Source organism: Perognathus longimembris, chromosome 19 (assembly GCF_023159225.1).
Source record: "Perognathus longimembris pacificus isolate PPM17 chromosome 19, ASM2315922v1, whole genome shotgun sequence".
Lineage (NCBI taxonomy): Eukaryota > Metazoa > Chordata > Mammalia > Rodentia > Heteromyidae > Perognathus > Perognathus longimembris.
In genome coordinates, this window is record NC_063179.1 from 6,707,799 (window position 1) to 6,717,220 (window position 9,422).

Sequence of the window (9,422 nt, forward strand, 5' to 3'; positions counted from 1 at the left end):
TAATATTTCTTGAATGTTCGGTTTGGCAGAAGACAAGCTGTACAGTCACGGTCATGATTCAAGTCTATGGCGGAGGATATATTTAACTTTGGCTGTTGCCTTGTCTCAGTTAAAATGAGTCATGCATCAGCCTCAGAAAGACAGTGGTGAGAGTGGGAGCATTATACAATAAATGAAATTTATGTGCAACCATTTGAGGTTTGAGTGTACCTAACTGCTGACCAAGTTTTCCTGTGGGAAATGGGAATAGAAAAAAAAGAAGCTATTGCATTGCTGATAAGCTAGATACCATTTCTCACTGGGAGAATACTTTTTTTTTTTTTTAACAGTAGTTGGGTTTGATCTCAGGGCCTTGAGCTTGCTAAGACAGGCATTCAACCTCTGGGTCTATGCTCTCAGCCCTGTGTGCTTTGATTTGTGCTTTGGGGATGGAGCTTCACACTTTTCCCCTGGCACTGCTTACATTATGGTTCTCTTAGTTAGACTTCCTGCATAGCTTTGATTCCAGGTACAAGCCACCCCACCCTGCTTTTGATTGATGGGTTCAGATGAGGAGGGTTAAGGACCTATTTTCCATAGGCTGGCCTCCAGGTCTCCTCCTAGTACCTCATCTTCTCAGCCTCCTAGTATGACAGATAAACAACGTTATTCCTAAATAAAGAATTCTTAAAGAATTCAATGTGCTGATGTTAGGTATTTGTTATGCAATTATTACATGTCCTGTATTCCTCAGGTGGTGACAACTTTAGGAAGTACATACTTTACTGTGCAGTTTAGATGGAAAGGAATACAGTGATTAACACAATACAGTGATTAACACAATTACACACAGAATATTAAAGAAATACTGTGTTAGTTTTCAATCACTTTCACAAAATACCTAAGATAACAAAATGGAGAAGCATATTTTGAACCATGGTTTAGAGTTTTCAGTTCAGTATGGAAAGAACCAGGGTACCAGTATGGCCTTCAAGGTTGTTCCTTGATGACCTAACTTCCTCCCATTAGATCCCACCTCTTAAAAGTTCTGTCACTGCCTAGTTGTGCCTCAGGATCGCAACCATGATTTTATCACACACTTGCTTGGACATTTCATTTCCAAAATAGATACAGGATCCTATCACTTTCCTTTTGACTTCTGGTAAGAGTCAAAATACATATTGAGAAGATTGGATAACCAGATGGGTTTCAAATATGAAGGAATAAGAAAAGCAAAATCAGACAAGAGACTATTAGCTTGACCACTTATTATCTCTAGAGATGGAAAACATCAAGAAGGTGCAACTTAAAAGGAAATAGAGAAATTACATTTCATTTTACATTTCAGGGGCCTACAAAATATTGAATTAAAAATGTATACAAAGAATTTGACTAGAGGTGGGACTTGGGAATTTGGAGAAAAATTCAAGGCAGAGGGATATAAAGATTGTAACTATCACTTTAAACATGGCATATCTTTTCAGAAGACTCCACTATGACAGAAGGAGTAACGCTAATAGAGAAAGACCAGAAGAGTAAGTTTGTGGTACTTTCTTTTTTGAGGTCATGAAGATGTATCATCTAAATCTCCCCCCACTAACAGAAAAGCCTGAGTCCCAATGTGACCATAGTTGGAAAAAGGGTCTGTAAAGAGGTAATGAATGTTAAATAAAGTCATAGGGCAGAGAATTAACCCAGTCAGACTGACAAGAAGAGGACCTCATAAGAAGAGGACACACTGGAGATTTCATCCTCGAAGAGGAAAGACATATGGACAGGCTACCAGGAGACAGCCATTGCATGTGTATGATAATGGCCTAAGGAGAAACAAAACTTGCCATCACTTGAATTTCCCACCTCCAGAACTGTGAGCAATACATTTCTGTTGTTTAAGCCCCACGCTATGAAATTTTCTTGTGGAATCTGCAGCAAACTGATCCAATTCAAGACAACAACAATGAACCTGTGAATCAACCTCAGGGAGGCAGATGAGGGGAAATGAGCTGACTAAAGATGGCTCTTAAGTCAAGTAAAACAGAGGTTCAAGGATAAAGTGGCCAATTGTGTCAAAGCAACAGCTTAACTCACCTAAGGCTTGAACATCTTTTATAGCTGGAATGAAGCTTGCACAGGTATTTTATAATTCAAGGCCCTTTGATTCTCATTTCATACAGTAGTCAGTGAGAAAACATAATTATAAATCCTTTCCCTGTCTCTTTCTGAAATAAGTCTTTTCAAAAGCTTCTTGATATTTCATAACCCAGGAATATTCTCCTCAAGTGCCTGGGAACCACTTCTGTAAAGTACATTCATCAAGGTAGGTAGCTTTCTATCTGCCAATTCCTTTGGAAGGGTTAGAGCCTTATTAAATGGATGCCAATTAGCAAATGCAGAAAGTCTGACTACACACAAAAATATTCACAAATTTAGAAGTGATTCAGTTTACTCAGCTCATCCTATTATTTAGTTCAATCTGCAAGTCTGCTCCTTTTGTTTGTTATTTAGTGCAAATCTCGGACTTGTCCCTGATCATCTGTTGCTCAAATCTTACACCCTACCATTTGAGCCACAGCTCTACTTCCAGCTTTTTTTCCTGTAGTTTTAGTGGAAATGAAAGTCTCACAGACTCCTTTCCCAGGCTGGCTTTCAACTGAGATCCTTAGATTTCAATCTCCCAAGTACTTAAGATTACAGGCCTGAACCGGCTGTCTGTCACTATTTTTGCACAAGGTTATCTCAGTTATGAAAAATTCTGCCTCCGTATGTCTCAGCTGAGTTAGTTTATATGTCAGCCTTGACTTCTCTCCTCTACTAAAATATTTTTTTCTCTCCTTTGCTATAATATTCCTTAATTAAGTTGTCCTTGCTTGTTTACCTTCCTTTGTTTGGCTTTGACGGGACTGATGAAGCAAGGACACCTTGGTCATTGGCCTTGCCCACCTATGTCATGGTCATCTATGGCTACAGAATTGTATGATTCATATATGCAGTGCTTTCAGAATCACAATAAGTTATTTAATAATGAGGAAGTTAATTCACTGGTTACCATACTCATCTTTCATTTACTTTGGGATTAATGATTCATACTATATAATCACTTTGCCTTGACTCACTAATAGAATTCAGATATTCGATAATACTAAAATTAAAAGCATTATCTATTTAAATATTTAAATGGACATAATGCTTTCATTTGAATGCTTTCATGCCTTCTAAAACTGTGGTTGAAATTTAATACTCAATGCAATAGCATTAAAGAGTGTTCCTCATGGGAGGTGACTGCAAGTTGGATGTACAAGGCTTGACAAAGGGAACCTGCTCCTTTCGTCCTTAGCTGTGTCCTCCCCTATGAGACCACAATATTTCCCCACATGGAGGACTCAATGTTCAAGAAACTTCCATGAAAGCAAAGAACAGCGGCTCACCAGACACTAAACTGGCACCATATTGACACTGAACTACTCAAATTCCAGAACTGTAAGAAATCAATTTCTGTTCTCTGTTAAACCTCCCAGTTGGTAATATTCTATTATACTAGCACAAAAATAGATTGGCATCTATTTTGTCATTGAAACCTCAATTACTATAAATTTTATTTTGCCAAGTTAAGAACAGAAATTCATGAAGGGAAAAATAAAAACCTTCAGATTATGCTATCAGATGTATTGCTCAATTGACTGGGTAATCATGATACTCAGGAAAGGTTCTCTGAAACATTGGGTCTGAAAACATGGGCCGGGGCATTCCATTCTTTCTCTTCTTTTTCTTGTTAGTCTTTTGCCCCCCTCATCTTATTGCTTTAGGCAATGATGTCTGGTTGAAAGTTTCGTTAATCATTAAGGAAAAAAAAATCCTACCCATTGGTGTTAAAAAAAAAAAAGTGCCTTTATTCTTGGCTCAGAAATTTGCCAACAAATCATTAAGAAAAATCTAAAATGCCCCTTGGTATCTGGGAAAGGACATCTAACTTCTAAAACACACAGAAGTGATCATTGTTAATTGTATAGGAATATTTCAATTTAATGAAGTAAGAACAGTTGGTTTCCTTATCTTAATATCTCCCTTACAAGTTTGATGTTCTTATCTGCTTAGAAATTTTTCTTGCTACTAAACAGAACTAATCTGATGAATATTTATTAGAAGACTTATCAGAATGTGTGTAAATCAAACATTTTTATTAAAATACTGAGTTTATTTCACATGTATATTTTTGTATCCCCACAATTTCCACATTTGACCATCACTTCTACTGCAGCCCATCACAATATTCCATACATACTTAAATCCAAGCACAGGGTGGAGTTCCGTCTTTCAAAACTAAAGGGGCATTTTGGACAACACGTTCTTGGCAGCGGAGCCTACACAACATTTATCAAACACAGCAGGGAGAGTTCTCACTTCGCATTATAAAAAGGACAGCCAGATATCAACTCTTACAGAAATGAAATAAGACGGAAATTTTCAACAAACAGCCCCAACTACTCTTAAAGAGATTTCCTCCAAAGACAAACAACTACACAAGCAATACTTGCAAAACTGTTTGGTGTAAGTGAACTGAACAACTCATGGGGGGGAAAGGGTAAGGGGGAGGAGGGAGAGGGTATGAGGGACGAGGTAACAAACAGTACAAGAAATGTATCCAATGCCTAACGTATGAAACTGTAACTTCTCTGTAAATCAGTTTGATAATAAAAATTTTTAAAAAGAAAGGAAAAAAAAAGAGAGAGAGAGAGAGAGATTTCCTCCATTGCCAGAGATCTTGAATAGCCTCCTGGTCAGTCATCCGGAAGCAATTCTTCACGTAGTTGATGAACTTGGCTTCCACTTTGGGGAGGGAACCACCTTTTTCTTTGATCTTGGTGTCGTTGGTTTCGAGTCTTTTCCATTCTGGTTTGATTTCTGTGCATTTTTGGCTGGAGTATCTCCTATAGATTTTTTTCACTGGAACTTTTTCTTCTTCTTCCTCGTCATCAAAATCATCCTCCTCCTCCTCTTCCTCATCATCATCTTCATCCTCCTCCTCCCCATCTTCCTCAGCAAGTTTTACTTTTTTTCTGTGGAACCTTGCTACCCCCTCCAGGGGCAGACCGCTTTCCAGACACACTCAGGAGTTTTACATCCTCCTCCTCCTCTTCATCTTCTCAACTAAGTGCCGTCCACTAAGGTGCACAGGTCCCGAGCCACGCTTCAGCCTCAGGACCACAGGTGGGGGGATTTCAAAGCCCCCAAGGGAAACCGTTGGCTGCGCAGACATTTTCAAAGTTGCCAGAGTCACTTGAAGTGGACTTCCCGCATAGTTCATTGCCTCTGCCTCCCCGACATGCAGCTCATCTTTTGCACCAGCCCCTACACTAACCGCTCTTAGCTTTTAGTTCACATCCGAAAAGGTAGCTCTGGGGCCGCACAGCGGGCTCGTGTCCACGTCCATCGAGTCCTCCGCGGGCGGGCACGGCGAGGGCGGACGGAGGAGGGCGGCTCCGAGGCCGAGAAGAGACGCGGGACGGAATCGCGCCAAGGCTCAATGAAACATCGACAAACTACCTTTCACTTAAGATTAAGATCTTAAATTCTTTCTTTTTTTTCTTTTTCCTTTCCTGATAGAACTGCACATCTATTGGAGAGAAGACTGAAAATATGCTAAAGCAAAAGGAAGGTAACCCTGAGAGCACAAGTGGCCTCGGATACTGAGCTGAATATGTGCTTCGCATTTCCCTTTACCGTCATTGTCCTAGTGAAATTTGGGGGCTGCTTGACGTGCCAGTGTGACTGCTTATTCTCAGGACAACTTCTGTTTGCTTCATGAGATGATCGCTGTTGAATTCAAAGCAGCATCTCACCGATAGAAGCTTCCTATCATTCTGTAAAGAATCTATTAAATATCTTCATATTGCATCGTGCTATTTCTATTCCAAATTTGAAATATCTATTTGAAACATGAAATTGTATTGCGACATATCTATGTCACGTTACTTCATGTGATTTCTATCCCAAATATGGATTAGAGGTAGCTAAGGAGAGGGCACCATGCAAGAGGAAACAAGTTAAGTGCTTCATTCTTTTGTACAGACAATGTTGATTTGGTTTTCAGAGCTGTATGAATAACGGCGACCTTCACTCTGTTTGAATTTAGGGGAAAGCTGAAATAGTTTTATTTGGATAAAAAGGCATATCTTAAAGGCTTAAATAAATAAAATTAATTACATTTAGAGTAAAAAATACTGAGGACTGAGTAACTATTAATGATTGATTGTTAATATGGTCTTAAACTCTTATCAAACTCTGAAAGATTACACAGGGCTGAGCAAAACAACTGAATAATTTATCACTGAAAATAAACTCTTCAATTTAAAATTGTAGTATGTATACATTTTAAAGGAAAACTACAGTCACCATTGTACTTTCAAATCTGTGTCTTCAAAATAGTATAGAAAACCGGATGAAAGCTTTATTGTAAGTTATTCTACAAGCTACCAAATGGTTCGCTTTTCATAATGTTATGCTGGAAGTTTTCCACAACAGATCTACTGCAACTTTTCAGAAGCCAGACTTTAAATGCCTAGGATAAAATGGCAGACCTTATTCATTATACAATTTTATATTGCGGTCTCGAAGTTCACTTGAATAGGTACAGGGGAAGGAAAGGCAATGGCTTCAGAGTTCTTTTTAACTTATGGTCAAATTATAATTCCCAAGCTCCTAGATGCTGTATGGGCAAAATGAAGGAACTGTTAACTTCCTTTACGCTGCACCTTCTTTTCTTCCCTCAGTTCAGCCTGAGTGAAAGAATGCCCAGATGTGATATTCGAGCAGGATCATACTGGAATATCCAGGGTCAGCACATCTGGGTCCATCCAGTCTTTAAGTTCTCCGGCACAGGTTGGAACATATGGGTAACAACAGATATGCAAGCCTGTACTGGACAAAAGACAGCATCTCATCAACCCGTTTTCTGCTTTTCATGAGGTGCAGTAATTATGTCACCTAAGGTCAGTTCATGCAAGGAGGCCATTCTAAGGAATTAAGAGCTCTGTATTCCCCACTACAATCATGGCTCTGCTGAAGTCTGATACAAAGGCATTTCCTCCAGGGAAACCCACTACTAAATGATGACACAGAGACGAATTGCCTCCCAAGTGCTCTGCTTTCCCAGTGGAAGTGCCTGGGTTTTCAAAGGCTTGAGTATCAGTATAGATATGGAAGACACATTCCTGATGGCAATTAAGCATGTGACAGTTTGTGGAAATAGCCTATCTATTGAAGATAAGGATGAGTTTATGAATGCCATTTCATTTGTAAAGATCCAATAAAATTGTTAGTTAAAACAATTTTAAATAGATTTATTTTTCTTTCCCAGATTACAGGAAAGAAATTATCATCACTGTTTCATAACAGAGATTACTCAAACTCAAGTGATTTTTTAAGTAGAAACCCAGAAAATAACAAAACCTCAGTTTTCTAATATATTTAGCTACCAGTGCCTGCCCTACTTCACTGGGTTAAGGAGCTTTTATTTATTTACGTGTGTGTGTGTGTGTGTGTGTGTGTGTGTGTGTGTGTGTCTTTGTACTTAAACTCAGGGCCTGGTCACTGTTCCTGAGCTTTTATGCTCAAAGCTAGCACTTTACCACTTGAGCCACAGGTCCATTTCTGACTTTTTGATGCTACTTGGAGATAAGAGTCTCACAGGCATTCCTGCGCAGGCTGGCTTTGAACTGCAATCCACATATCTCAACCTCTTGTGGAGCTAGGATAACAGGCATGAGTCACCAGCACCTGGCTTTCGGGAGCTTTGAAATATCAACATACCTGTGTGAGGCCACCATATACTTCAGGCACGTGGACCCAGCGCATTATTTAACCAATCTTAAACAGAATGAATCTGACAATGCTGTCAAATTTTGCAGACTTGTTTTCATCAGTCACTTATGTACCTATATCTTTTCTTGTGACTATTTCATCTTCTCCTATGGGATTTCCTTTGCATTACTATCCTTTCCCTTGGTCCCTATGATACAGGTATGAGTTCTCTGTGCTTCCTTCAAAGAGATAGGTCCGGCTATCCCCACGTCTCATCTGAAGAGAAACAATGGCAACATTATCCACTCCAGCAATGTCACCTTACTATCCCCACTCTCCAGTCTATGTCCTATGCTCTATTCCCAACTATCTCCTCTCTACTTCACATTCCTCATTCTTGCAACTCTTGAAAAGAATAAAAGCAACAAGTGAGGGCTTCAACTTTCTAGATCTTGTAGAACAAAAATGCCTAAAAATAGGGGCTGGGGATATAGCCTAGTGGCAAGAGTGCCTGCCTCGGATACACGAGGCCCTAGGTTCGATTCCCCAGCACCACATATACAGAAACGGCCAGAAGTGGCGCTGTGGCTCAAGTGGCAGAGTGCTAGCCTTGAGCGGGAAGAAGCCAGGGACAGTGCTCAGGCCCTGAGTCCAAGGCCCAGGACTGGCCAAAAAAAAAAAAAAAGCCTAAAAATACCCTATTGAATCTCTCATAGCTTGATGCTGACATGAACCTTTAATAGCAAGGGAAAGGTGACTAGACAAGAGATATGACAGATGAGCTGAAATCAAACAAGCCCCAAACTCTGCCATATATCAGAAAGTCCCAGTGGTTAGGTGCTAGCCATCCCATTTACACAGAGAAATGGAGGATATTATCATATGTGAATTTGCTGCCACTATGTTTGAGCAAGAAAAGGTATTATGGGTAATCACCTTCCAGAAGGCTACATAATACATATCAATCAGCAAATCAGTCCTAAAGGAGATCGAGCTTGTGTAAAATCAGAATAAAGACCTTACACTTTGTCTAATGTTCTGTGATCACGGTGAGTGACGGTGTACATAAAGTCCAGAGAGAGCTGAAATACAATTTGAGCACTAATAGTATTAGCATTTTAGTAACAAATGATATGCAAAGAAGGGCCCTGTTTGGAAAAGTGCACTTTAAGGTTCAGAGAACTCCTACTGTGACCCCCTCTGGAATGATCTTCCTTTTAAATGCCATCCATCCTTTGATTGCCAACTTCCCTTTGACTCAGCGCTATAGCAATCTATGAAAGCATCAAGGTTAGCTCCTCACTGAAGAAGTGGGTAAAGCTGGTACAAGAGTAAAGGCTGACATCATAGAAGCACAGACACAGAACGTCAATATGTCATGGGATTGTTGAAACTTGAAGGTACAAAATTAATCAGAGAGCCCTTTACCACTCTCCTCCTAAGAGGTGCAACAAATAAGAGACAGGAAGGTTTGCCTTTCATTTCCCCTATTGCTTGCCCTTTATGAACACCTCAGTCAGACTTCTTCAAATATCACAGACAGAAGGTTAAGGAGGCCTCTCGTTAAAATGCAAAATAGCTGTTACCCTAGAGATATTCTCTAGTGAAAAGATTGAAATCAACTCATGGAGAAGTTAATCTAAAAA

The 9,422-nt window shown here is 39.7% G+C and overlaps 1 pseudogene; it reads right to left on the reverse strand.

Moving 5' to 3' along the window:
• Positions 1–4,324: 4,324 nt before the first annotated feature.
• On the reverse strand, positions 4,325–5,281 carry LOC125367530 (annotated as a pseudogene).
• Positions 5,282–9,422: the final 4,141 nt, after the last annotated feature.